General features: G+C 44.9%; 1 pseudogene; it reads right to left on the bottom strand.

Moving 5' to 3' along the window:
* Window positions 1-23,439: 23,439 nt before the first annotated feature.
* LOC138826719 (PPP2R1A-PPP2R2A-interacting phosphatase regulator 1-like) lies at window positions 23,440-24,326 on the bottom strand (annotated as a pseudogene).
* Between the last annotated feature and the right edge of the window lie 2,865 nt (window positions 24,327-27,191).

The raw sequence follows: 27,191 nt of genomic DNA, 5'->3' as shown, positions 1-27,191 counted from the left end.
TAAGTATCATTCGGTTGGATTCCAAAGAAATGATGAAGGATTACAAAATGTTAAGCATGGAGAAATAGAGAACTTCCTCTAATGTAGGAATTTGCAGACATGGCTAAATTGGAATTTAGATTTAAAATAAATATTTTTGTTTGTAATTTCATATTCTATTGGATATTACAAAATTGTTTTCAAGTAAAAGATTTTATTTGCAAATTCAGAAATAATTCTGGCATTCTATTTGCCTAGAATATTCTTTCAAGTGAGATATAATTAGAACTGAGTTAATAGATAATTCCAACAGTTCATATAGAGTATGATAATGTGATAATCTAGACAGCGTTGCCAACAAATGGATGATACTAATGTATAAATTTAGAAAAAGAGCAATTTTTTGAGACTTTAGTATAACATGGTATGAAGAGTGTAATTGTGTGACATCTTTTTTTTCCTAACTACACTTAACACGAAGAAATTTCCTTAATTACGTACCTTTGTATACAATGATAAAAAATGCTAGGTTTGGGATTTGTTTTGTTGTTGTTGTTGTTTGGTTTGTCATAGGGCTTATCCTCTGGGCCTGGGCACTATCCCTGAGCTTGTTTTTGCTCAAGGCTACTGCTCTACCACTTGAGCCTCAGTGCCACTTGTGTCTGGCTTTTCCTGGGCAGTTTATTGGAAATAAGAATCTAAGGTACCTTCCTGCCTCGGTGGGCTTTGAACCATAATCTTCAGATCTTAGCCTCCTGAATATCTATGATAGATTAAAAATATATCTAAGTATATATAATATTTGCAAGTGTTCTGATTTCAAGAATACCACTGGGGAGAAAATGATGCAGGAAAGTTTAGTGTAGCGTTCTTTCCACCAAAGGAACAGTGCCCCATTAGCAGAAGTGTAGTACTTTTTCACAATAGTGATAAGCTAGTCATGATGTGAATTTAGGGGTTTTAAGGTGTACCTTACATGTTGGAACCTGTTAGGATAGTTTGACTTTACTGCATAAAAACTTGGGATTGATTATCATAGAAATAATACCTTACTTTGATGAATGAATGTGTGCTCTTGAGGAATTAATTATTATACATACTTCATAGTTTTATCTTCTACCAGAATGTGGCTATTTTTTTCTGTTCTCTTTTAAATATGCAATGCCCCATTGGAAACTGCATCTATTGCAGAATTAAATAAAATGCAAATAGGTACTGTTTTGAATGTCTCTGATATGGCATGTTCAGTTTTTGAAAATGAATAGTTAGTAGTCATAGGAATTTTGAAGAACACGTATATTCTATCCTCTTACAATTATTCAGTTTTAAAAGTTAGGAGTTTCCATAGAATTGAACTGTTTTCTGTTCCGTGTGACACAGTATTAAAATAATGTTTTTTTTCAAAATTATGGCAAATATATTGTGAAAATATTGTATAGTTAGATAACATTCAAGTTGATGACCCTCTGATAAAGGGGTAATTAATTCAAATTAGAAGCCATATATTGTTCATTTTCTAAAAAAGTTAATACACATAGAATAACATTTCCAATAGCATTACAGTGAAATTATTTGTAGCTTATTTTTTTATTTAATTTTATTGTCAAGGTGATATATAGATGGGGTTGCAGTACTTGTAAGTTAGTGAATACATAACATGTCAAACATTTTGCCCTCTCCCTCATTTCTCTCACACTTTTCCCTCACCTCATACCCCTCAGAAGTTGTAATGTAAATTTCCAATATGTTGTCTTGTGAGTATTTCTATTGTATTGGTTTGTCCTTTGTCCTTTGTCTCTCCATTTTGTTGTTCCTCTTCCCTTGCCAAATTAAGATAAATGTATATACAATACACAGGATACTGAAATCAAATACAGCAGAGGATAAGCCATAGGGGAAAACATAAAACAAAAAAGAAATCACATAGTACATTAAAAAGAACAACCACAAAGGAAAAACTCTGTTTCCATATCTAGGAGCTCATTTTGCTCAGCATCGTCTTATATGGTTATATATACATAGCTATTGATACGTTCTGCTCATCTGCTAGGACTATCCTAGACATTTCCTAGTTATTACAAATGACGGAAATCATGGAATCTGTTTCTTTGTTTCTTGTTTATTTTACTTAGTAGGATTTTTGCAAGTCTTTCGATTTCCTTATGAATTAGAAGCATTGAATTCCACTGTGTACATATATATATGTATATGCATATATATGTGTGTGTGTGTGTGTGTGTGTGTGTGTGTGTGTGTGTGTGTGTGTCTGTGTGTCTGTGTGTGTATATATCATATTTTCTCAATTCAGTCATCGACTGAGTGGCATATTGGTATAAAACATGATTGCATGTAAGTGTCACTTAGGGTCTTTCAAACATGACAGATGCCACTTCTCCAGACGTTCTAAAATCACGATTTCTAAGTAAGATAGGATTTTATGGTAGTACAAGTGTTGAGATATCTGCATGAATCTAACGTATATCTTGGACTGAATTAGGCAGAAAGAAATCCAATATCAAATAGGACAAAAATGGTAGTGAAGAATATTACCTTGAGAAAAATATAGGAGGCTGCCAGAAGTATGAAGAAATTCAGATAATTTTGAAGAATTTAGAATTGCAAGTTCAAGTATGTCTCTTTAAATAAAAATTATGTAAGTGGAAGGGTAAAAGAAGTTAGAGAGAAGAAAATAACTGACAGCAAATCATTGTCCCAACTTAGAGTATAAAAGACATAATCTATAAATTCCAAGTAAAAAAGAGACCAATATAATATGTCCCACTTACATGCAAAATATTTACTTGGCTTTTTCCTACTTTAATGCTTTAAAATAAAGAAGTCATAAGAACAGTTATGTGATTGTCATTACTTCAACCTAAACTCTAACTGTAATGAGCCCTTTTTTTCTCACTTTGCACTTGGAAATAGTCCCTATGTTGATGATATTTTGGCTAAATAGAGTCAGAGTTAGGGGATTCTATTTGTACAATTAACTCAGAATAATTTAAAACAGATTTTCTCACGGTATCCAACTACATTTTCTGAAGCTGTACTTTGAAAACACCATCATACCTGAGCACATAATTTGAATTCACACTTCAGCATTTCCTTGGAATATTCGACTTTGTGCCTTCCTTCTTTTTTATACATTCCTTTTGAGTTTATAGTTGCCCTATTGCCATTTCATCTGTACAAACTTCTAAGAATATGGTTCAACTACCACTTCTTGTTTGCACACACCCAGTCTATGTAAGAAGGTACTTTGTCCATATTAAGCAATAGAGTAGTACTCCCTCTCTGAGGAGAAAACTTCCACAGTATAACCCTATGTCCACATTAGAGAATGTAGAATGTAAAGCAATTTGACACAAACAGCGATACTAGAATTGAAACGCTTCTTTGGGACATTTTTTGGAGCTCAAGTTGCCCAGGAGAAATATAAATATCCACAAACTTTGGAGCCAATTAGTAACTAACCAAATTAAGACTAGATCATAGATGTTGTGTTGATACACGTCACCATTGTATTATCAGAATCATTCCCTACTTCCAAATGTGTATGAGAAAATGAAAGAAAGGCATTAAAGCAAAATGTCTTACCTTTTTAAGCATTTAATCTTAGTGGGGACTGTAATGTCTGAACTCTTCCATTCAATAAAACTTGAAGTATATAAGAGCACTTCCTACACATAATAATTTCTGGCAGGTTGATTGACAGAGTTATTTCAGTATGGAGATATCTCTAACAATGACTTAAGTAGAGTGTATGGCACTTATGATGGGTCAATGGCTATTGTGGCATTTTCTGTTCTAAAGAAAAATCAACTTGAGGAGTTTTCAGTAACATCAGTAAAGCTGTATGTTCAACCTAATACTTGGTGTTTCTTTTTCTACATTTATAATAAGTAGGCTGATAAGATATCCAAACATATCTAAAGATATTTCAATAAAATCCCAAACAAATGTGAATACATAGGTCACTTGTGCTGTAGTTCAATCTATAATCTCGTGGCTAAACAAAGTCTTCAAAAATATTCCCAAAATCATTCTAAATATAGTTCAAGAGAGTTATATCTGTATAATTCTTCTAAGGTCAGGATAAAAGCATTTGTTCCCAACACGTAAAATTAATAGGCTCTGTTGAATTCATGGATCAAGAATTTTATGTCTTCATATTTATATCCCAAAATTTTATCAAAACGACTTTCACCAAAACACTGTTCTTATTGAACTTGTTTATATCCTTTTAATTTTCATATCCAAATAGTGTGTTTCCTTCAATACCTTCTTGCAAATTCTATCCTTTCTTTACTTCCGTAAATCTGTTTTTATTACATTTTTGTTTCCTTATTTATCTCTTTCTTCGAAATTGTTCACACTGTTGCTCATATTGCTCATACTTGTGTCAGAACTTTCCTTTACCTCTTCCCTTTAATAATTCACCCAATTTTATTACTGTTTTTCACATTCATGGTGGTGGATATTTTCGTGATGTCAAAACAGACCTATTTTTCCATCTGTTTAATAAAAACTTTAGAACTATCAGAGGGTTTTTCACCCTGCATCCATCATTTGCACATGTAGTCCTTATCACCAAGAATATCACTCACACAGTTGCCTAGCCAGAGATGTAGAAGCCCTTTAGATTTCTCCTTACCCTTCTATTCCCGTACATTAGGTCAGATGTATGATGAAGGTTTTCTCAATTTCTCTCACTAATATGATTTCTATGTACTCCTTTTTATGCCCCTGACACAAGCCTGTTTCAAGTACTAATCACTGGTCACCTAGTCCTAAAACAACTATTTACAAAGCATGCTTTTTCCCCATAGTATTTTCATATTGGTCCTCTCCATCACCAAATTATTCTCCTTGTAAGCACACAGAGTGAAGAGTTCAGACACAAATTCTAGTATCATTATTTACTCAGTATTGACTGTTGGCCTTACATTTCTTATCTGTAAATGGATGTAATCTACCAGAAATATTGAAGAATATATTTGTTGACTTCTAGAGCAAGAAAAAAGAAAAGTGAAGAGTCCTTACATTTTCCACCTTAGCTTACAAATAAGGAAAGAGTCAAATTCAGTTTGCTGATATAAAGTCACAAATTGTTTCATGCAGAAATAAAAATAAATTTTAGCTCCTGGCTCTAAGAACTGTGTCCTTTTAAGGCAACTACAGATATGTACGTGTTATTAGGTAAATTATGTCATGTGTATACAGCTGTATTGAACATTCTCTCAATATATCTAGAAAACATTGGTTATTGAATAGTATCTATATGAGAATGTTATTTGATCAAATCACACTAAGTTGAAAACTACATCTTAGTCCATCAAAATCTGGAAATAAATAATTTTACTTATAAGAAAAAATACCACCACGAAAAGTGAGTATGTATTAGAGAGACTGCAGGAATAACATTAGAGTTTTTACTGTCTCTACCTGTTTATGTGATTGTATTTCTTGATATTGAAACTCTCCACTTGTTATTCTTGATGTATATAATCCAACGCTGTCTATTACTATGTATTCAATGTGGGGAATAAAGCTTCAAATATATCTAAACTTTTTTTCCTTTTCCATTATAACGTCATTATCAGGGTACACTGATCATCCACACCTAACTTGCCAGTTTCAGCTATGGCTTCCTTAATAGTCCGCTAAACATCAGCAATGCAAAGTCATGTACTCTTTCTTTGCCTTGTCATTTACATCCAGAATGGTCACAATACAAAAGAAAAAAAAAGAGCAGCCCCAAGATTTGAACTCAGGTCCTAGGATCCAAGGGTTGGCTGTGGCAGAGGTGCCAAGACCTGAGAGCAAGCCCTGTGCTCGGCTAACAATAATAATAATAATAATAATAATAATAATAATAATAATAATAATAATGCCCGGATTTGGAATTTGCACTATTTTTCTGTCAGGCCTTGTATTTGAACTCAGGGTCTGGATAACTTTGTGGCACTGTGGATGAAGGGGAAAGGCTCACCATCCTTGAAGACAAGAAATTCAGACCAGTTCCCAGAGCATGAAATGAAGCCCCAGCACTGGAAAAAATAATATTAATATATAAGATCTATTTACATACATGGGTTTAGTGCATATGATGTTTATTACCCTTATTTATTTAGTATTATTACACATATAACAGTTCTTTTATTACATCATATCACATAAGATATATTTGCATATGGATTATACATCATACTGAGACCCCGGACTTTCACAGAAAAGGAAAAAAAATGTGTCAAAATTGACTTCTTACTCCACGAATAAATTTTTGGACATGCTGAGATTTGAACTTATAGCCTACAATGGCCAATCCTTAAATGGGGTCACAGTCTTAGCACAGAAGCCTCTAGCAACCTGAGCTGCCAGAAAGTTTTGAGGACCTGTGATCAAGCCACAGGAATACCCAATATAGATAGATAGATAGATAGATAGATAGATAGATAGATAGATAGATAGATAGATAGATAGATAGATAGATAGACAGACATGTAGATATATATGCAGAGAGAGGGAATGTGAGGATATTAAATGATATATATAATAAACAATTATCAATTTTCAAATTATGCCTCCATTTAATGAAGTATCATGTTTGAATATTTATAAAAGCATTAATTAAAATTAGTCAATAACCTTCCATTAGGGGAATCATACCATGGTGCTAGAATCGAAGATATAAATCCAATAATTTTTATGTGGCATTCTAAATTAGAATCATATTTAATTTCAAATTTAATAATTACTTTTATAGCATTCCATTAGCATTCACATGAATAGGAATGAGTTTGTCAGTATCACCTTCAATTTGTGGGTGGCAGTCTTGACATTCAAACTCCAGGCTTGGGCAGTTTATTTATAATGCAAACCATTGAAATGACAGCGTGAAAACTTCAGATTGTTATGATTACAAAAAAGAACAAGAAAAGAAACCCAGGAGCCACGGGCTCCTGCCTGTAATCCTAACTTGTCAGGAGGCTAAGATATAGAGAAGGCCAATTTGAATTCAACCAGTACAGGAAAGTCCAAGACATTCTTATTTCTAAGAGATCACAGAAAAAAAAAACGAACATGAATTGGGCTGTGGCTCAAGGGCCGAGTATTACCTTTGAGCAAAGGAGCTCAGGGACAGGGTCTAGGCTCATAGTACAAACCTGGAACTGTCCCCACCCCAAAAATAGAGGCAATAACTCCTTGTCTCTGTGTATGGATGGATGATGGATGGATGAAAGGTATTCAGCAGGTTGCTCATGCCCAACTCTCCAACCTGGGCAAGCTGGGACAAGCCTTGAATTGTACAAAGTCTGAGCTGGAAGCTTGAATATAGCATCCTTTTCTGCCATTTAATAAATGAAGCATGATGGGACACCTAGCAGCCAGCCACTGCTTCCAGAGAGACCATAATACCTACACTGTAGGACTTGTCAAAGTTTCTGGCTCCATATTCTCTATCCCTCTGTAGAATGTGAGACTAGACCTCTGGGGCATGGTGGCTATCACTCATTCATCATTCCTCATTGCTGAGTCACAGGCTGGTCCCAAATCTTGGCAAAGATAAGAAATAGTCAGCAATATCTATGCCGAAAGGGGTATGCCAATCAATCTCACCCTCATAATTCCTATTAGAAGTGAGCCTTGGTCTGTGAATATGGCTTAGTGGTAGAGTGCTTACCTAGCACACACTAAGTCCTGAGTTTGATTGCTCAGTAGCACACAAACAGAAAAAGCCAAAAGTGGCACTGTGGCTTAAGTGATAGAGTGCTAGCCTTGAGCAAAAGAAGCTCAGAAACATGCCCAGAACCTGAGTTCAAGCCCAAAGACTGGCAAAAAAGTGAGCCTGGTGAGACATATTCTTCTGGGACTCAGAGAAGGACCGAGGTTATAGGTAAGAGGTAGGGTAGATGGCAGGTGCAGGTGGCTCACCCCTGTAAGCTACCCAGGAGGCTGAGATCTGAGGATCCCAATTGCAAGCAAGAAAGTCTATATGAGACATTTTTCTCCAATTAAGCATCCAAAAAGCCAGAAGTAGAGCTGTGGCCCAAGTAGTAGAGTGCTAGCATTGAGCACAAAAACTCAAGGATAGGATAGCATGCATGCCATGAATTAAAACCCCAGAACTGGCATGCACAGGCACACACTCACTCTCTCTCTCTCTCTCTCTCTCTCTCTCTCTCTCTCTCTCTCTCTCTCTCTCTCTCTCTCTCTCTCTCTCTCTCTCTCTCTCTCTCTCTCTCTCTCTCTCTCTCTCTCTCTCTCTCTCACACACACACACACACACACACACACACACACACACACACACACCAACAGAGCATTTGCCAGTAAGCCTGCAAAAGTTCCATCTCTAGCAACTCAATATTAAAAAGAAGAGGGAGAAGGGAAGGAAAGACTTGCTCCACGAGGTGATATAATCAGTGCCAAAATTCCACAGGAGTTCTAAGATGTGGATTCAGGAGAGAAGGTCTCAGGCAGAAGGTCCATGGGCAATGGTCCTGAGGTGTGGTGTAGAGCAGATGGTGTGTTTGGGATGAAGGTTCTGTGGCTTCAGACAAGTTTGGGAGGACATTCAAGGCTGTGTGAAGGTTTGTACTTGAGTCACAGGTAGGGTACACAGTCGGGTCCCAGAATGGAGCCCAGGGGGAAGATTAGCTTGCTTTTTACCAGGTACCCCAGCCATTTTCTGTGGCTGGATGCTTATTTTTCACAGCTCCTGACCCTCAGACTTCCTTTGCATGGAGGAGTCAAGGCAAACTCAGGGAAGAAAGCTTGCTTAAGAAAAGCTTCTAGCCCAATGCCAGTGGGGGTTCAACCCCTGTAAATCCTAGCTATTCAGGAGACTGAGAAAGAGATTGTGGGTCAAGCCAGCTCAGGGAAAGAAAGTTAGTGAGGCTCTTCTTGCTAACTAATTACCAAAAGCCAGAAATGGAGTTGTGGCTCAAGTGGTAGAGTGCTAACCTTGAGGGAAAATGTTAAGAGACCAGAGCCCAGGCTGTGAGTTCAAGCCCGCGTACAGATAAAATAAAGAAAAGCTTTCAGGAGCTCCTAGTCTATTGTGGTGAAAGGCCAGATCAGCCGTGCACCGGTGGCTCACACCTGTCCTCCTACCTCCTCAGGAGGCTGAGATGTAAGGATCACTGTTCAAAGCCAGCCCAATTAGGAATCCTAGAGACTCTGATCTCCAAGGAACCTTCAGAAAACTGGAAGTGGCTCTGTAGCTCCAGTGATCAGCTGAAGAGCTTGGTTACGGCGCCCAGGCCCAGAGTTCAAGCCCCATGACCAACACCTGGCCTGCTTGGACCTCCCTCTGTTGCTCTAGGCAGATTACTTTCCAGTGGGCCACTGAGTGTCTCCCAATGTCTAGGTGTCCTACAAGTCTTGAGAGCAGCCTGTTTGGAGGCCATTACCTATAGAGCAAGCGACAGTACCAGAGAAGGGTTGAGCCTTGGGGCATGGAGATAATCAGAATGGCATCTATCGTGGGTGTAATGTATATCTGAGCAGTAAATTTACATCTCAGACAACGGTTCTGGGCCAGGAGGGGCAGAAGCTGCAAGATATCATACCAGGTAATGCCCACTCATGCGGGTATCACAAGAGTGTGAATTTGTCTCAGGAATTCACAGCCACCTGGTTGCTGCTTGTAGCAGTCGATGTCCCTGGAGTCCAAGGGCTTAGAGGCATGCTTTCCTCACCTCACCTTCAGTGCTCAGGGACAGATGAAGGTCTGCAATCGTGGGCCGACTACAAACGAGCATCCGTACTGTCCATCCCGTGGTCCTGTGGCCCTGAACATGGATGTATCTCTTGAGAGTTTACTGTGACTCTGCCTCAGGACTGCCCCCAGTTCTAGTTCAGCTCATCATAACCACCTTCCTGTGTGTGGTGTGTTGTGTGTGTGTGTGTGTGTGTGTGTGTGTGTGTGTGTGTGTGTGTGTGTGTCTGTGAGTGTGTGCATAAGCATCTTGGGACTAGGGCTTGATCTCAGCGCTTGGGCTCTGTCCCTTACTTTTTTCATTCAGGGCTAGCACTCTACCAGTTAAGCCACAGCTTTTCTTCCAGCTTTCAGGTGGTTATTTGCAGAAGAGAGTCTCACAGACTTTTCTAGCTGGGCTGCCTCTGAATGACAATCCTCATATCTCAGACTCCTGAGGAGCTATGAATATGAGAGCATGAGTTATTACCATCTGGCCACAGTTTCTTTCTTGGCTAAAACAGACTACCTCTCTCCAGCTGAGCACCCATCTACAGCTACCCCTCCTAACCCTGGCTTCAGATGAAACATAACCTCCTCCCCTGAGGAAAAAGAAATGGGATCTGGTTTGAGCTTTATGTTCTTCACACAGTCAGGGGCTGCTGGGAGCTGATGTGGAGGTCAGAGATCTAGGCCAGGGCAAGAAGACAGCTTTTAGAACAGAAGAGATTATGAAAACACAGCCTTGCAGCTGGGGTCCAGTGGCTCATGCCTATAATCCTAGCTACTCAAGGCTGAGACCTGAGGATCAATCAAGATTCAAAGCTAGTCTGTGTAGTGACCGTCTACTCGACCAGCGAGGAAAAACGACCACCACACCAGGAGTCTTCTCAGATCACGCTTTATTGGAGAGCCTTTTAGTTGTAGGAGAGCTTGGGCGCGAGAGAGCGTGCACCCGAAACACAGCCGCTTATATAGGAGAATCGGAACGCGGGTCTTTCTATTGTTGGTCGCCTGCCTTTCACTGTCACCAGGTGTCATGGGATTGGCTGGGGACTCTACCTGGCTCGTGCACGCGCACAGCCCAGGCGTCCCGCCAAGCACCGTCTGGGGTGGTTACCTCAAAGCTGCAAGGGAGTGGGCGGAGTCTCGCCTCGGCTCCCTACAAGCCTGGGCAGACTCTTCTCTCCAATGAATCACCAAAAAGATGGGTAGCAGAGCTACTGTATTTCAAATAGTACAGCAGCAACCTTGTGCAAACAAGCTAAAGCATACCACAGAAGCTCTGAGTTCAAGCCCTGGTACACACACACACACACACACACACACACACACACACACACACACACACACACACACACACACACACACACACACATCCTTAGCAGGTGCCAGTGGCTCATTCCAGCAATCCAAGATACTCAAGTGGCTGAGCTCTTAGTGCAGAAACTTGAAGCCAACCCAAGCAGGAAAATATGTGAGACACTTCTGTATACTAAGCTACTAAAAAAGATGAAAGGTGAGCTGTGGTTCAAGTGTTAGAGTGTTAGCCTTGAACAAAGGAAGCTCAGGGACAGTGCCAAGGTCTGAGTTCCAGCTCTAAGATTTTTTTAAAGACACCCTGCACCCCAATAAGACCATAAATCCAGATTTTGGTCATTCTAGATCTCACTTCTGCTCCTGCCACTTCCACAGCACAAGTGGCCTGTACTGGGTTAAGAAGTGAACTTACACAAGGAGGACATAGCCAGGTCAAGGATAATGCCCCAGAACATTGAGGTACTGGCCAAACCATTCTCTCATCCCCCAGTTGCCTTGCACTACAGTTCAAAATCTGTGTCCCTGTATTCTGGACATCCAGAATTGTTTAGAAGGACCTGAGAGGCCCTGCTAGGGCCAGAAGATAGACTTGACTGCGACAAGACATTGGCCAATACTTCCAAGCCACCTTGGCCTCACGTCTCATGTAGCCGCTGATCATCCTTGCTGGGTCAGCCTTCAGTCAGCCATCAAGCTCGAGTTGGCCAGAGCCACTGGCAACCAGCCTTCCTCCACTCCACTGCTCCACTGCCAGCCTGCTGGGAGTAGGATATGCAGGCCCAGCTGAAGAAATGGACAGGATATCGCATGACAACTGAACTTGCCCCCCCAAGAGGCAGGGGAGAACATATGCTAGCTGGACCTTCTGACCCAGAATCCTCTGGAAGTGGACAAAGATATGGACAGTTGAACTTGTGCCCCAAAGAAAAACTGGAATATTCAGGTCTCTGGCAATTTAGGACTCATTATAGATCCTGATAGGGGGCTAAAGGCAAGGCTGCCATGGAGGAGGGGCACTATATGAGTTAGGAATAGGCAGACAGGCACTCAGGAAGTGGACAGAGAAAGATGAGAGAAAAATACACACACACACGCATGCACGCACACACACACACACACACACACACACACACACACACACACACATACACACACACACACACACACACACACACAAAAACGGGTAGTCCAAGGCCTCAGCAGTCCCTGAGCACATGAATATCCCAAACCCAGAGAAGATGGCACTATTGTCCTCAGACCAAATGTACAAAAAACTCAGAGCCTCTCACACATCTGGAATGGCTCCTAACACAACATAGCATTTCCTACTGTACACAACGCTGTGAAGAAAACTCAGCCACCTTAGTTTTGGTTGTCGGTCATAGAGTTTGAACTATGGGCCTGTAAACAGTCCCTCAGCTCTTCAGCTGAAGGTGTGCGCTCTTCCACTGGAGCCAGAGCACCACTTCTGGTTTTCTGGTGGTTCACTGAAGATAGTCTCACAGACTTTCTTGCCCAAGCTAACTTTGAACTGTGATCCTCAGATCTCAGCCTCCTGAGTAGATAGGATGAGAGTTGTGAGCCACTGGCATCTCCCAGATTCAGCTACTTGCTCTACCACTTGAGCCATGGCCCACTTCCAGTTGGAGGTTGGAGATGAGACTCTCATGGGACTTTCCTGCCTTGGCTGGGAAATAAGATCCTCTGGATCACAATCTCCCAAGTATCCAGGATGACAGGTGTGAGCCACCAGCACAGGGATTATGTTCTCTCATTCTTTAGAATTTCCACCTAGTCCTCCTCTAGATAGTACCACCTAGACACTCTTTAATCTCCCTCAGGGACAGCAAAGTGAGGCTCGGAATCTGGGTAGGACCATGGGCATTAAAGGGCTCCTTCACATCACTACCCGTCTCTAAGCTCCCATCCATCTCCTCTGGATGGCCTGGTCATCTGGGACAGATCAGATCCACTAGGAAATCTGGTGGATGTCCTGTATTCCCCGCACCTACCAACTGGTACCTGAGGATTTCTGGAGCCAGCTACTCCATATCCATGTGGAAGACATTAAGAGGTTTGCTGATAACCAGGTCCAGCGTTGCCCAGGGAAGAAGGAGTGTCCAAATCCCATCTCTCAAAGGAGACACAAAGCATGGATGGATCTACTAAGAGCTACAGGGAATGGCCATCCACCTGTCATCCAGGTCCCTTGGAGTGCTGTTATATGTTGACAGTCCTGGTGCTTGACCTTGGGGCCCAGGCACTGTCCCAGAGCTACTTTTCCTCGAGGCAAGTGCTCTTCCACCTGAGCCATGGTGCCACTTCCGGCTTTTTCTGTGTATGCAGGACCTAGGAATCAAACTCAGGGTTTCCTGCATGTTAGGTGAGCTCATTACTGCTAAGACACAATCCCAACCCTGGATAGCTGTTCTTCTGTGACACGTTGGGCCTGTCTCGGGACAGACCTGCACATCTTTTTTTTTTGGGGGGGTCCGCTTGTGGGGCCTGAAATCTGGGCCTGGGCGCTGTCCCTTTAGCTCTTCAGCTCAAGGCTAGTGCTCTACCATATGCGCCACGGCGCCACTTCCGGCTTTTTTTCTTTTTGCTTATGTGGTGCTGAGGAATCGAACCCAGGGCCTCATGCATGCAAGGCAAGCACTCTACCACTGAGCCACTTTCCCAGCCCAAGACCTGCACATCTTTACTGAGTTTTTCATCACTAGCTCTGGTTGGAAATGAACATGCTCAGCTATGTTGTCCTTTATCTACCGCATTTTTGCTCTCTGTGCTTCCTGTCAGATCCTCCTTGTTAAGCAAGACCCCCTTTCAAGTGTTGCCTCTAAGAAGCCTGCTCCAATCACCCCGGCAGAGAGGGATCTTCTCTGCTCTGCAGGCTGCTGGCCTTGTCAAGCTTGGCCTACCAGCTGGTGTGTGTTCAGAGAGCACAATGTGGAAGGTCTGGCTTTTACCACCCAATTTCTGAAGGCTCTGATACACTACCCAGAGACCAGTACTGTATCACACTTCAGAAGAGAGCACTCAAGGCTCAGGCAGTCTGGGGGCAACACATGGGACCATTTCTTCATGTAGGCTTGAACTGAGGATCTGGGAGCTGTCTCTCTGAGTTTTTGTGCTCAATGCTGGTGCTCTATCACTTGAGGCACAGCTCGACTTCTAACTTTTTGGTGATTCCATGGAGAGTAGAGTCTCACTGGCTTTCCAGCTTATGGCTGGCTTCGATCTTTGATCCTCAGATATCTGCCTCCCGAGTAGCCAGGATGTCAGGCATGAGCCTGAGCCAGAGGTGACAGGCACCAGAGCCTTTCTTTTGAGCTTCTGTTTATCTCATGTAAACTAGCAAGCCCTAGTTAAAATAGTCATTTTACAGGTGATCAAGTTCCTCTCCTAGGTCAGTTAGTCCAAGGAGATAAAGTGTCTTTGAAAAAGGCTACTCTGAGTTGGCCTAGGTGAGTGTGTGTGTGAGAGTATGAGTTTCAGGGATAGTTACTCCCATGTCTGCAGTGCCTCATCCTTCCAGTGGTGAGTAAATCCAGGATCCCCATCCCAAGGAGGGAAGGTAGGGGATGGTATTTAAGGTCATACCAAGAGGGATGATCTGATTTCTATCCTGTAGTTCAATCTGGGGGAGAGAAAATAAGACAGAAGGAGAGGTTTAGAGGAACATCAAGGGAAGCCCCTTACAAGTACCAGAGAGAAGACTGAATCCATCCTTTTTGGTAGTAACATAACAGGTGCCCACTATTCATTTATTTTATTTTTTGTGAGTCCTAGGGCTGGGATTCAGGGCCTCGGTGTCATCCCTGAGCTTCTTTTACTCAAGGCTGAGGCTCTACCACTTGAGCCACAGCACCACATCTGACTTTTCTGGTGCGGGGGAGGTGGTTTATGGGAGATAAGAATATCACAGACTCTCCTGCCTAGGCTGGCTCTGAGTCACAACCATTAGACCTCAGCCAGGATGAGCAAGAGCCACCAGCACCTGTTCACCACCATCCATTTATAATCCCCTAGGGCCAGTCCTAGGCCACCCACACTGCACCCTCCATGTTGTGGGAATCAGACATGGGTGGGTTTGATACTTCAACAGCCTACCTACCTTTGAACATTTTTCTGGGTCAGTCTGATAGTGGCTTCCTTCTTATCCACAGCAATGACTTGGCTCTGACACAAGAACAAATGTCCCCCAGGGGGTGTCAGGCCTGGGGTCTTTCCTCTGTACACCACCCCCTCTCCCCAAAATGACACAAAGCGAAAGTAGACATAGAGTGAATTCATTTTCTGATAATCAGTGTCTGGCCTGATATGTGGTGGTGAGGATCAGAGGCCCAGGATAGTGCTGTGCGGTTGGACAACGTGATGTCTCCTCATCCACTTTCCTTAGAAGAGAGTAGTGGAGAAGGACTCATCAGACAGATTGACAATGAATAACCATCATGGTCTAGCCTGGGCACAGAGGGGCTTACCTCAGGGAGCTAGTTCAACAGGCTGAGCAAGACAGCTCCTGACCCACAGCTCACCTCCAGAATGAGAGGGCCACCTTGGGTCCCAGCCACATGGGGACACTAATCCACCTCCTGCAGCACCCATTCAACAAGTTCCTATGAGAGAGAGAGAGAGAGAGAGAGAGAGAGAGAGAGAGAGAGAGAGAGAGAGAGAGAGAGAGAGAGAGACAGACAGACAGACAGACACAGAGACAGACACAGAGACAGACACAGAGACAAAGACAGAGACAGAGACAGAGACAGAGACAGAGACAGAGACAGAGACAGAGACAGAGACAAGAAGACAGACAGACAGACAGACAGACAGAGAGGGGGAGATTCTTATCTCCAAAGAACTACAAGAAAACCGGGAATGGTGCTGTGGGGTACAAGTGGTAGAATGCTAGACTTGATCTGAGGGGCTTGGGGACAGCATCCAGGCCCAGATTTCAAGCCCCATGACTGACAAGAAGTGGACTTCCTACCACAAGGAGTGGACTGATTAGCATCCATAGTCTTAGGGAGCATGGCAGAGAAGTCCTGCCAAGCTTCCTGTAAGCTGGGGGCCATGAGTAGGCCATCCAGCTTCTCCATTCCTCGTTTTCCCCAGATGCAAAACTTAACACAGTGAAGGATCCCTTTCCTCATGGGGATAGGGTAAGGATGAAAGAGAGCCATGTTTTGTTTCCTAATCCATACATGATAAATAACAGGCCCCATCTGAGCCTTTTCCAGCTATCTTCCTGTCATATGCTCACAGAATTTCCAAGAACCTTCTCTGACGACCGCTCCCTCTATGCTGGCCCTGCCCAGAGATGCTCCTGTATTGATCCTTTGTTTCCTCACAACTTTCCTGTGAGGAGACTGAGGTCCGATGGTTCCAGGCCCAACCCAGAGCTTCAACTTTGGTCAAGAATCGGCTGCCATGGACTAAGAGTTTGGGATAATCCATCTAAACCATTGAGTGAGCAAGGCGCAACATGTCTTCCATCCCAACTACAGATGAACACGCATGGTGGCCCATGCCTGTCACAGGAGGACCATGATCCAGCCCAGTCTGAGCATATATTTAGTCTCTAAATGCCAAAGACAGAAAGATTTAGCTCCCATGGTAGAAGACCTGACTGGAAAACCTAGGCCTTGAGTTCAAACTCTAATATACCAAAAAGAATCAGACGTCTGGGGCCAGAGGCTCATGCCTATAATTCTAGCTACTCAGAAGGCTAAAATCTGGAGATACAGGTCAAGATTTAAAATAAGGTTGACCTCGCCCCTCAGACGTCATGATCAGAAGACCAGAGTCTGACCAATGCCAATACGCTCCATACTAACAGGGTTCACATCCATACTAAATGCTGGTCACACTCTCTGTCCCACTGGGGAGCCACCCCCTGAGGGCCCCACCCCCAGGTCCTCCCAAGCTCCCTCTGCCACCACCAGGCCCAAGCGAGTAGACACTTTCAGGAAACAAAGATCCCTTGGTCTTATAATTTAATGGTGTTGAGTCCCCTTCAAGTGTCTCACCCTTCCAGGCCCCCAGACTTCAGCCACAAAGCCCATGCACCTTCCCCGCAAAGATAGTGGTTAGAAGTTACCAAAGGGCCCAGCGCTCCTTTTTACAACCCACTTCTACACACATCACTCACACACAAACATACAAACACACACACACACACACACACACACACACACACACACAAACACACACACAAGGCCGGCACTGGTGGCTCCTGTCATCCTAGTTACTCAGGAGGCTGAGGTCTGAGGATCACTTTTAAAAGCCAGCCCTTGCAGGAAAGTCTGAGAGGCTCTTATATACAGTGAACTACAAAATAGCCACAGGGGAAGCTGTGGCTAAAGTGTCAGAGCACTAGCTATGAGCACGAAAGGTCAGGAACACCACCTAGGCCTTGAGTTCAAGGTCCAGTTCTTGTACCTTCAAACACACACAGACATAGATACAGACACACACACACATACACACACACACACACACACACACACACACACACACACACACACACACACACACACACACGGACAGCCCAAGGCTTCAGCAGTCCCTGAGAACAGAACCATGAACTCATTCCATTAGGATCACATCCCAACTCCAAGAAGGTGGCACTACTGACCTCAGACCCACTGTAGACAAAACATTGAGCCTCTCACATATCTGGAATGTCTCATAGACCAGCATGGCATTTCATACCATATATACGGCTATGCAGAAAATTTAGCCACCTGTTGTTGGTCACGGGGTTTGAACTCTGGGCCAGGTCACTGTCCCTCAGCTTTTCAGCTAAAGGTGAGCACCCTCCCACTTAAGCCACAGCACCACTTCCTGTTCTTTGGTGGTCCATTGGACATCAAGTCTCACAGACTTTTCTGACCAAGCTGGCTCTGAACCATGGTCTTCACATCTCAGCCTTCTGAGTAGCTAGGATGACAGCTGTGAGCCACTGGCAACTTCCGGTTTCAGCTACCTTCACGTACCCAGAGGAAAACCATCTCATAAGGCCACAAACTTCTTGCAACGCTTCACTTCAGAATTAGTCACCAAGCATCCTAACACATCCTTTATTGGAGAGAATACAGACACAGCAATCCCACCCCTGCAACGATTTAGCCACTGCCTGCCTGCCACAAGCCACGTCCTCTTGAAGCTGTGTCTTCAAGCTAGGGTAAACTTGGGGAGTTCATAGAAATGTCGGTACAGTGGGGCAAGCACCTTGTCTCCCAACCACAGCAACCCCCTCTTCGTCCATCCCACACATGGACCATCCTTTGCAGGCAAATGTTTTACTTACTTTCTTTTTTCAGTTGTGGGGCTTGAACCCTAGGCCTCGGTGCTATCCCTGAGCATTTCAGCTCAAGGTGAGCACTCTAATACCTATGCCACAACACAACACCACTTCTGCTTTTCTGGCAGTTTGTTGGAGATAAGAGCTTCAGAGTTTTTCCAGCCCAGGCTGGCTTTGACCCCTGATACTCAGATCTCACCTCCTGGGTACCTAGGATGACAGTCATGAGCTAGTGCCACCAGGCCAAAGATACTTTTCCATGCCTGTCATCCTATCCCCTCAGGAGACTGAGATCTGAGGACTGCAGTTGGATACCACCCTTGGCAAAAAAGTCCATGAGAACTCTTTATCTCCAATTATAAACACCTAAACAAGTTGGAAGTGGAGCTGTGGCTCAAATGGTAGAGTGCTAGCTTTGAGTATAACGACAAAGGATAGGACCCAGTCCCTAGTTTCAAGCTTTTTCTAACAAAGACCCACCCAAGAAAGGGAAGCAGGTGGGCATACGCGAGCTGAAAGCTCACACATAGTGCTCAAGACTCCCAGAACAGACCCCATCCTGCTCTGATTCTCTAGATTCTATGTCCTACATCATGGTAATCTTAGATGGAACTTACCATGCACCAAGTCAGGATGTTCAAGTACAATCGCATATTCAGGATCCCCTGACCTTATCAAAGACTCAAGATCTCTCACTGTGTTGCCTCTAAACTGGATAGGGAGGTGAGGTCTAGTTATCCAACCACAGGATGTGGGAATGAAAGGATTTCTCAGCCAAGGGACACAGACTCAAGGTCTCCAGGTCCCTCTCTCTCAGGAAGGAGAAAAGGGCTGATCTTTCTCAGGAATGTTCCTTGGTTGTGAGTATCCTCAAAGAAACAACCCTGCTCAGAAACCAGTACCTCTTGTTTTCCCACCAGCCTCTATCCAAACCGGCCCCACCTTCAGTCTGCCTTCTCTTAATCCCAGATCTGCCATCTAGACTAAAGGCTGAGCCAGCAAAGAGACCCATCTCTGCCTCTGAGAATGGCAATCACGGGGTCCTCGTGCCTCCTAGAGGAAGTCTGGGGAAACTAGGCTTCTTACTCCCACTCTCATTCCTTGGCTGCCCTGTGCTAGTGGCCAGCTTACTTCTGTCTCTGGTGGATGAAAGAAAAGGGCGGGGGTGTCAACTTCCGATTGAGCCCTCGAAAGTCCCAGTCCCCAAGAATGTACTGCACAGGCGTCCTGCAGTGGACGATAGCCAGGTGGTCAATGGTGAACCCAGTGTGCCAGGACTCTTAATAGCAGTGTGGCTGGGTCAAAGGCTCTATCACTTTTGGTCTAGGTTGTCAGGCAAAGTCATGGCTACAATGTCCTGACACTTCGAAACTGTGACCATCTTCCCTGTTCCTCTTCCTGCTTGTTCCTTGCCCCCCCCACCGACACTCTCTCACAACAATATCTCCCTAGCCCTTGGACAGCTTGTTCTTATCTGACCAGAAAATAAACTCATTGGCACCAGAGATGATTGAAACCTGGTGACCTGCCCTGGGTCCTAGTGTCTACCGGAGGTTGCTTCCCTCTGCAGTCGGCTACCACACAGCTCCTGGATATCAGAAAGTTGCTAAGGTGTCAGTAGCTTGGTCCTACATACTGGCTTTAGGCTCTGAAATTGTCCCCACATAGATTGTGAATGGTTGGCTCCTTTGTTACTGGGACTCAGAACAAGTCTCATATATTCTCCCTTCTTCCTTCCTTTCCTCTTTTTCTCCAACCAGACTTTCCTCCTCTTTCTCTCTTTCCTTCCTTTCTCTCACTCCTGGACCTTGAACTCAGATCCTAGGTGCTGTCCCAGAGCATTTTTACTCAAGGAAAACAGACTACGGCTTGAGCTGTGGCTCCATTTCTGGTGTTTTCTTTTTGGTAGATAGTTGGAGATAAGAGTTTTACAGGCTTTCCTGCTTGGGCGTCAAGCATCCATCCTCCCATCACAGCCTCCTATGTAGCCAGGATGACAGGAATAAAGCATTGGCATCCAGCTCAAACCAATGTTTCATCATGTGCTGTGGAACCAGCACTGGAAACTCTCATTGTCTATGACCCCTCCAGAGCCTGGTGCACACTGTTACTCTTTGTGGATAAATAAATGAGCACCTGTCTACAAAAAATATTACAGAAAAGTACCATCCCATTCAGGTAAGCATCCTGGTGGGTGGGGCAAAGCCTGATGTAGCTTTCCCACAGTTCTCCCTTCTCCCTCTTCCCACCTTCCAGGTGCCACAGAACTTAACTGTTTTGGCTCTGAAGACAGGATCCATGGTGTGCTTGCTGGATTCTGGGGCCTCTGGGATGCCTATCTTCTCAAAGATCTCTGGCCAGCAGCTGACCACACGGTGGCACTCAATTTCCTACTCAGGAGTGAATGAGGTTGCCATGAGCTGAAGGCCAGGCTCAAGGCGTCTACTCTCCTACCCCTGGGGCCAGCCAGGATGGCCCACCACATCTGGCCCCCAAGTTTCATGTTGCAGAGAAAGGATCCTCAAGACATCTTGGGTTTCTGAATCTCCCAGATTCCAGTGCATGTGCTGAGAATCCTCTCTACACACAGCTGGCTGGCTAGGGATGGTGAGGTCACAATCTCTGCTCCCCATGACATCCTCTATTTTATGTCTAGGTGGCAGGACCCCTACCTAGAAGACCACCAAGAATCAGACTCTAAAGCTGTTTCATTTAAATGGGCTGCAGCTTGGGCCTTGTCCTACACTGTCACAGCAGAGCCCAGGAGGAGAGCCCCGAGCTAAGAATTTACAGGTCTTATGAAGACACACAACCAGGTGTTTTAGTACCATGTCTTGCTCTGCTCTGAAACAAGCAACAAATGGTGACTGCCTCAAGTACATTAACCCTTCACTCAACTTGGTGGTCACACTAGAGAGAGTCAGAGGAGAATCAACAGCTGCTGCATAAAAGCAATCAAGGCATGATATTCATAGCAGGAGACCATCTGGCTTTGGAATTCTGCTTGTGATACTTTGAATGTCATTGATTGTTGGCTGAAATGGTTCATCTAATTTGACCCATAATCCCAGGTGTTAGTGGAAGTGGAAATTGCCAGCTTCAAGAAAAAAACCCTGGAAAAGGTGGTATTTTAGTTGTCCCAATCAAACTTAAAGGATTCCAAAGTTAGTGGACCCCTTTTCTTCCCAGACAGCCTACATCAGGTTACAGATAACGGCATTCAGCAAGCCCTAGCTAACTGCCATGGCCTGATACCGAGCAGGCTCCAATAGGGGGAATGCACTTGCCTACCACGGCCCAGCTGGAAAAGGCACAGGCAGGGCATAGATTAGAGTCTGCAGGATTCCAGGGAGGACTTCCCACCAGTGCACTCCCCTGGGAGGTAATCCACGCCACCAGTGGGATCCCAGAACTCCCTGCCCAGATGCCCATGGACACCGTCAATGCCCTGGGTAAGATTGCCCTCTCATCGTCGGTAGTGGTGAACCATCTGCAATATCACACCGTTCACCACTTCCTAGACCCTCCTAGCTTCACAGCCCCTGCCCTACTCACCACCCTCCATCTTGTTCCCTAATTACATTTGGCCAACACATTCCCAACTCTTAATTAGCTCCAACTATACAAACGAGAGCAGACTGTCTGGCTGGAAGAGTGTGGCTGTGGTCACACTAGTCTCACAAGCCTTCAGGCTTAAGACAGAAGGTATCAACTTTGGTCTGTGGTTCCCACAGGCCTCCTAGGGGAGACCCACTCAGGCCCAGAAGCTACTGTGGGCTACAGGAAAGGGGGAAGAGAGAGGTGGAAAGGAATATCTACTGAAATCTTCCCCAAAGCAGCCATGAAACAGTGATGGTGAAAACATACTGGTCTCATACTTCGCATTGCTGAAAAAAAGAACAACAAATACACACACACACACACACACACACACACACACACACACACACACAAATCCAGAACGGTCACTGTAGACTCATCCATGCAGCACCTGCAATTTGCCAATTGATCACTCACTTGAGCACAGTCAGGCTCTCTCTCTTTCTCTCTCTCTCTCTGTCTCTTTCATGCACACACACACACACACACACACACACACACACACACACACACACACACACACACACACACAAATAGACTCACAGTAGTGCCCCTCCTGAGTTTGTTGGTTCCTCATCTAGGACAATGTACAAGCTGGACCACGGGAGTTCCCTTGTCAGAACCAGGGGCTCGACCCAAGGAAGCACCACTCTAATAATGCTGAACCACCATGCCTCTCCCTTTCTCCAGGGCCAGACGCTTTCCCTTGGGAATAAACAGCCATGACTCCCCATTCACCAAAACCCTAGGCCAGGGCTCTGGGTGAAGGAGTCCTGAGACAGGTGGCTCTTCAGAGCCTGGACTGAAAACAAGCAGGAGATCATAGTGTACCCAGAGAATTGTCTGACCAGGGGTGTGGGCAGTGTTGGGGAAATGGATGAGGTCCTAAAGGCTACATACATGGATGAACTTCCTACTCCAGCCTAGATGCTTCTGGGTGACTTGGTGGATTCTTGGGGAGGATGAGGAAACCAGATGGTCCTGGAGCACCAGCAGATGGTGGCAGAGCTGGGAAATGTGATCACCCTGTGAGTGCTGTTGACAGCTGGAATGGGAAGGACCAGCAGGGTGTACCTGTGTTGTGGGGGCGTGTTCTTCCCAGACATTCACCTTCTATCTGAACCCTAGTGCCCTCACCTCCCTAGTGGGCTCTTCTGGGACCCTCCTCAGGGGAAAGTGTGACCGAGCACAAAAGACAAGGGCTCACACAGAATGGGGGGCTATCTTCTTGTTTTTTAAAATCAAGGGATATCATATGTATTTAGACATATTAGCAGCGAAAAATGTATGCTTCAACACACTTATTGGGGAAAAGTCTGAAAATATTACTACACTGAATTCAAGGGTATTTGCAGGAGACCTGACAGAGCAGTTCTCTAGAACATTTCAATTAATTAAAAAGGGAGGGGAGGGGAAGGGAAAGGGTCAAAAGGGAAATATCATCAGTTTAATTGACAAAGTGCAGTGCTTGCTCCGACTTAATTTCTGTCTCTCCCCTGCCCCGTCCCCAAAAAGTTTCCAGATGAGTACATCACTTAGACGAAAGTTCATCTACTGGAATAAAGGGAGATACCACTTGGGCAGGTGACACAGGAGAGTCGGTGGTAGTGCTGACTTTAGCTGGTGAGTTACAAGAAGATCCCGCACTGCTGCTGTTTCCATCCAGGGTATCCGAAGACACACACACACCAGGATCTGACAGCTGTGCTACGTCAGAAGAAAGCATGTTGGTGATGCCCTGGAAAAATCTCTTTGGCTGATACTCAGTTTCCATTTCACATTTTCTTTTCAATGGTCCAAGAACACTTGGTTGGATACAATTGATGGGACTCTGGTTTCTCCGGGTGGTAAATTGGGTCGTCGGGCTTGGGATGGGGCGTGGAGGCAATCCATTGCTACTCACAAAACTTTGCAAGGATGGTGAAAAGCACTGCTTCCCAGTACCCCGGGTGGGTGACGGTGCTGTTGACACAGGAATAAAATCCATGCGCTTGGGCAAAAGCGGATTTCTCCACGTCGTTGTCACTAAGTCTGAAACTTTCCTCCCAGGAGTGGCTTATCTGCATTGCGGTCTGGACCACGCGATCATGGACCATCTCTTGGTTGATCAGGTCCATGCCCTCCGCCTGTTTGATTGATCTGGTGCAAGCCGCTGCTGTGCATGCAGACGGAGGAGGCCAGGAGCAGCAGGCCATGGCGGCCTGGATATGTGGTGCTGTTCTGCCTGGGGCTAGGAGCCTTGGCCTGGAACACCGGCGAGGTGTCACTGAGGCCGTGGATGAGGGGGGCGCTGTTAGACCTCCAGAGGCCCGCTCTGCCGCGGCCGGTGCTGCAGCCGCCTCTGCCTTGGCCACTGCCACAGCCATCCTCCGCCGGACTACTGCCGGGACCCGGAGGCAGCTCTGGGTCCAACTCCATCTTCACCTGAATCAGGTAGGGGGGCAGGGAAGCGGGGGCGGTCCTCGGTCAGGCCTCGGGGACTCCCATATCCCGCAGTACAGGGAAGCCACAGCCACCACAGCCTTCTGGCGGGCTATCTTCTGCATCCAACACATCCCCACCCCCAGAAAAAAGGAAACATCCCAAGAAGGCAGGTGTGGAGGTGCTGCTCCCTCTGACTAAAGCCACCAGGTTCCCTGTGGCACACCCTCTTCACCCATCCCTGCATCTGCCTTTTTCCTGGGACACTGGCCACTAGGGATGGGGGTGGGATTCCAGGATCAACATCCACTCTCCCACCCCCCACTCCTGGGGGGCATTTGTGGCAGAGTCAGGGCTGGCCTGCCTGGTGCTGGGGAGGCGAGTTTGGGACCCAAGAGGCGAGGCAGGTGTCACGGGTCTGGGTCCGTGGGGGGTGTGGGGTAGGGGGAGGTCGTGAGGTGCAAACCCGCATGGTTTCCACTGGGGAACAGGTCCGGCTGCAAGGAGGCCAGGGGTGCACCATCGCTGGATGACTCCAAGAGGCACCACGAGTCCAAGGTGGCTGCAACCTGTTTCAAATGAGGTGCCACAGGGAGGGCAGGAGAAGGGGCCGGGGCAGGAGCTGGCAGGTGGCAGGGCTGAGCTTGCCCCCTGGTGCAGGGGCCTTGGACTCAGGGCCTACCTGGCCTCTGAGCCTCCCTGAGACTGTGAGAGGGATGTGCCTGCTGTGCGGGCTTTGTGTCCTCTGTGCTCCTGGCCCAGACCTGTGCTCCTACATCAGCGGAGGCCAGTCATGGATGCTGCCACCCCTGGTGCATGTGCCTGCTCTTCTCTGCTCCTTCTCTCTGCCCCCACTTCTCACCCAGGCTGCCCAGCCCCTGCTGCACAAGTATGCCAGCTCCCGTGTGCACCTGTCTGCAGCAACTATGTGCCCCTTCAAACATGCCCTGTCCTCCCCTCAGTCACACTACTTCCCCACCTCGGCCATGCCCCTTCCCCTGGCTTGGTACTGCTCTGACTCTGCCTTAAGGCTACCAGGCCATGGCAGAAGCATCCTCACCTCAGCTCAGGGCTTTCCCCCAACCCAGGCAGCTGTCTGGGGGAATTGAAGATCCCCTCAGCCCAACCACTGGGGGAGACTCTTCTCCATCCACCCCACAAACCAAGCAGGTGCAAGGTAACGCTCCGAGTTTGTGTGTGTGTGTGTGTGTGTGTGTGTGTGTGTGTGTGTGTGTGTGTGTGTTTGTGTGTGAGTGTGTGTGTGTGTGTGTGTGATTGTCCTCTCAAGGACTCAGAACATTGAATCTTTTGGGATGACAGCACACAGCACACTTATAAAAATGGAAAGGCTTGGAAAAAATTATATTAAGTGAAGTAATCCAAGCCCAAAGAAACATGGTTTCTCTTATTTGCAATATCTAGTATATGTATGAGACAAGCAGAAAAGGTCAGATAATGTGATGTTAGGAAAATGAACCCTTAGATATGTATTTAAATGTTTTTTTTCTTTCATGCATTTGTTTCTAACTCATTTATAAGATTATTTCTTTGTTGCTTTGTATGTCCCTCCCCCAAAGTATAACCCCTGTTTTCACTATATTTCATGTCGATATAATTTGTGGAGTAGATGGGGAAAAACAAGTCGTTTAAGGATACAGGTGGACCATTGCAACTATGAGAAGTACAAGTTGTCATGTCCAATAAGAACTTTACAACTTTGGTGCCGGGGTGGGGGATGGGGGGGATTGCATGGTGGAGCGGGGGGGGGCTAGGAAGGGATGTGAAGGGTAAACAAAGGAGGAGTCTGCAATGCTTGATAAGAAATGTATTCATTATCTTGCCAATGTAATTGTAACCCCTCTGTACAGTATGTTCACAAAAAATAAAAATTAAAATAAAAAAAGCACTAAGAACCCTGTGTAATGGATTCAGCACAATGTGCCTTTTGAAGGACTCAGCACATAGCAACTTTTCGGATCCTCATGGTAATTTAATTACCAATAAGATTAGACATGCCATTTTGACATCAGTAAACTTAAATATCATATTATGGCATTATATATCATAGTGACATTAGAGACATATTGTGAATTCCTATTCTGTGATTTCATTCTATTACAAGCTAGCAATATTGGAATATTGGTGGATATCAGAAATCTATTGTGATCTCAAAGCCATTGTGACATGAAAATTCCTTTTTGACATCACAGTGCCATTGTGATACCATTAACCTGTTCTGACATCACAAACCTGTCCTGTCCATTGTGACCTCATCACCAATGTGACATCACAAAGCCAATGTGATATCACATTGTTATTGTGACATTACAATCACCTTGATACCTCCAAAACCCATTATGACATGTTTAGCACCTTTGAATAAACACATGGCCTTTGTGACATCACAGTCCCTTTGTGTATCCATATCCTCATTGTGAAATATCAACTGAGATCAAATACGCCATTGTAATATCATAAAGCATTAACAATATAATCATTGGTGTGACATCACATTGTCATTTTGACAATATCAGGTCATTGTGACATCACAAATCTGTAATGACTCTACATTGTCATTGTGACAACATATATACATTATGAAGGCCTATTATGTGATTTCGTTGTATTTCAAATGTGGGTTCATATCAAACACATTTGAACTTCATAACCATTGTGACATGACAATCCCTTTGTGATATAAGATTGCCATTGTGACATCTAAACAACTGTGATAACTCAAACATGTCCTGTCCTCATAAGTTTTGTGACATGTTGCCACTGTGTTAGGCCCATTGAGAGCTCAATCTATTTTCGATCTCATATTATTTCAGGTATGACATTAAATATTAGAAATATACTGTG

Source organism: Dipodomys merriami, unplaced genomic scaffold, assembly GCF_024711535.1.
Source record: "Dipodomys merriami isolate MVZ:Mamm:240054 unplaced genomic scaffold, mDipMer1.0.p SCAF_1493, whole genome shotgun sequence".
Classification (NCBI taxonomy): domain Eukaryota; kingdom Metazoa; phylum Chordata; class Mammalia; order Rodentia; family Heteromyidae; genus Dipodomys; species Dipodomys merriami.
The sequence above is the reverse complement of the archived record's forward strand: the minus strand, read 5'-3'. Positions and strand labels throughout refer to the sequence as shown.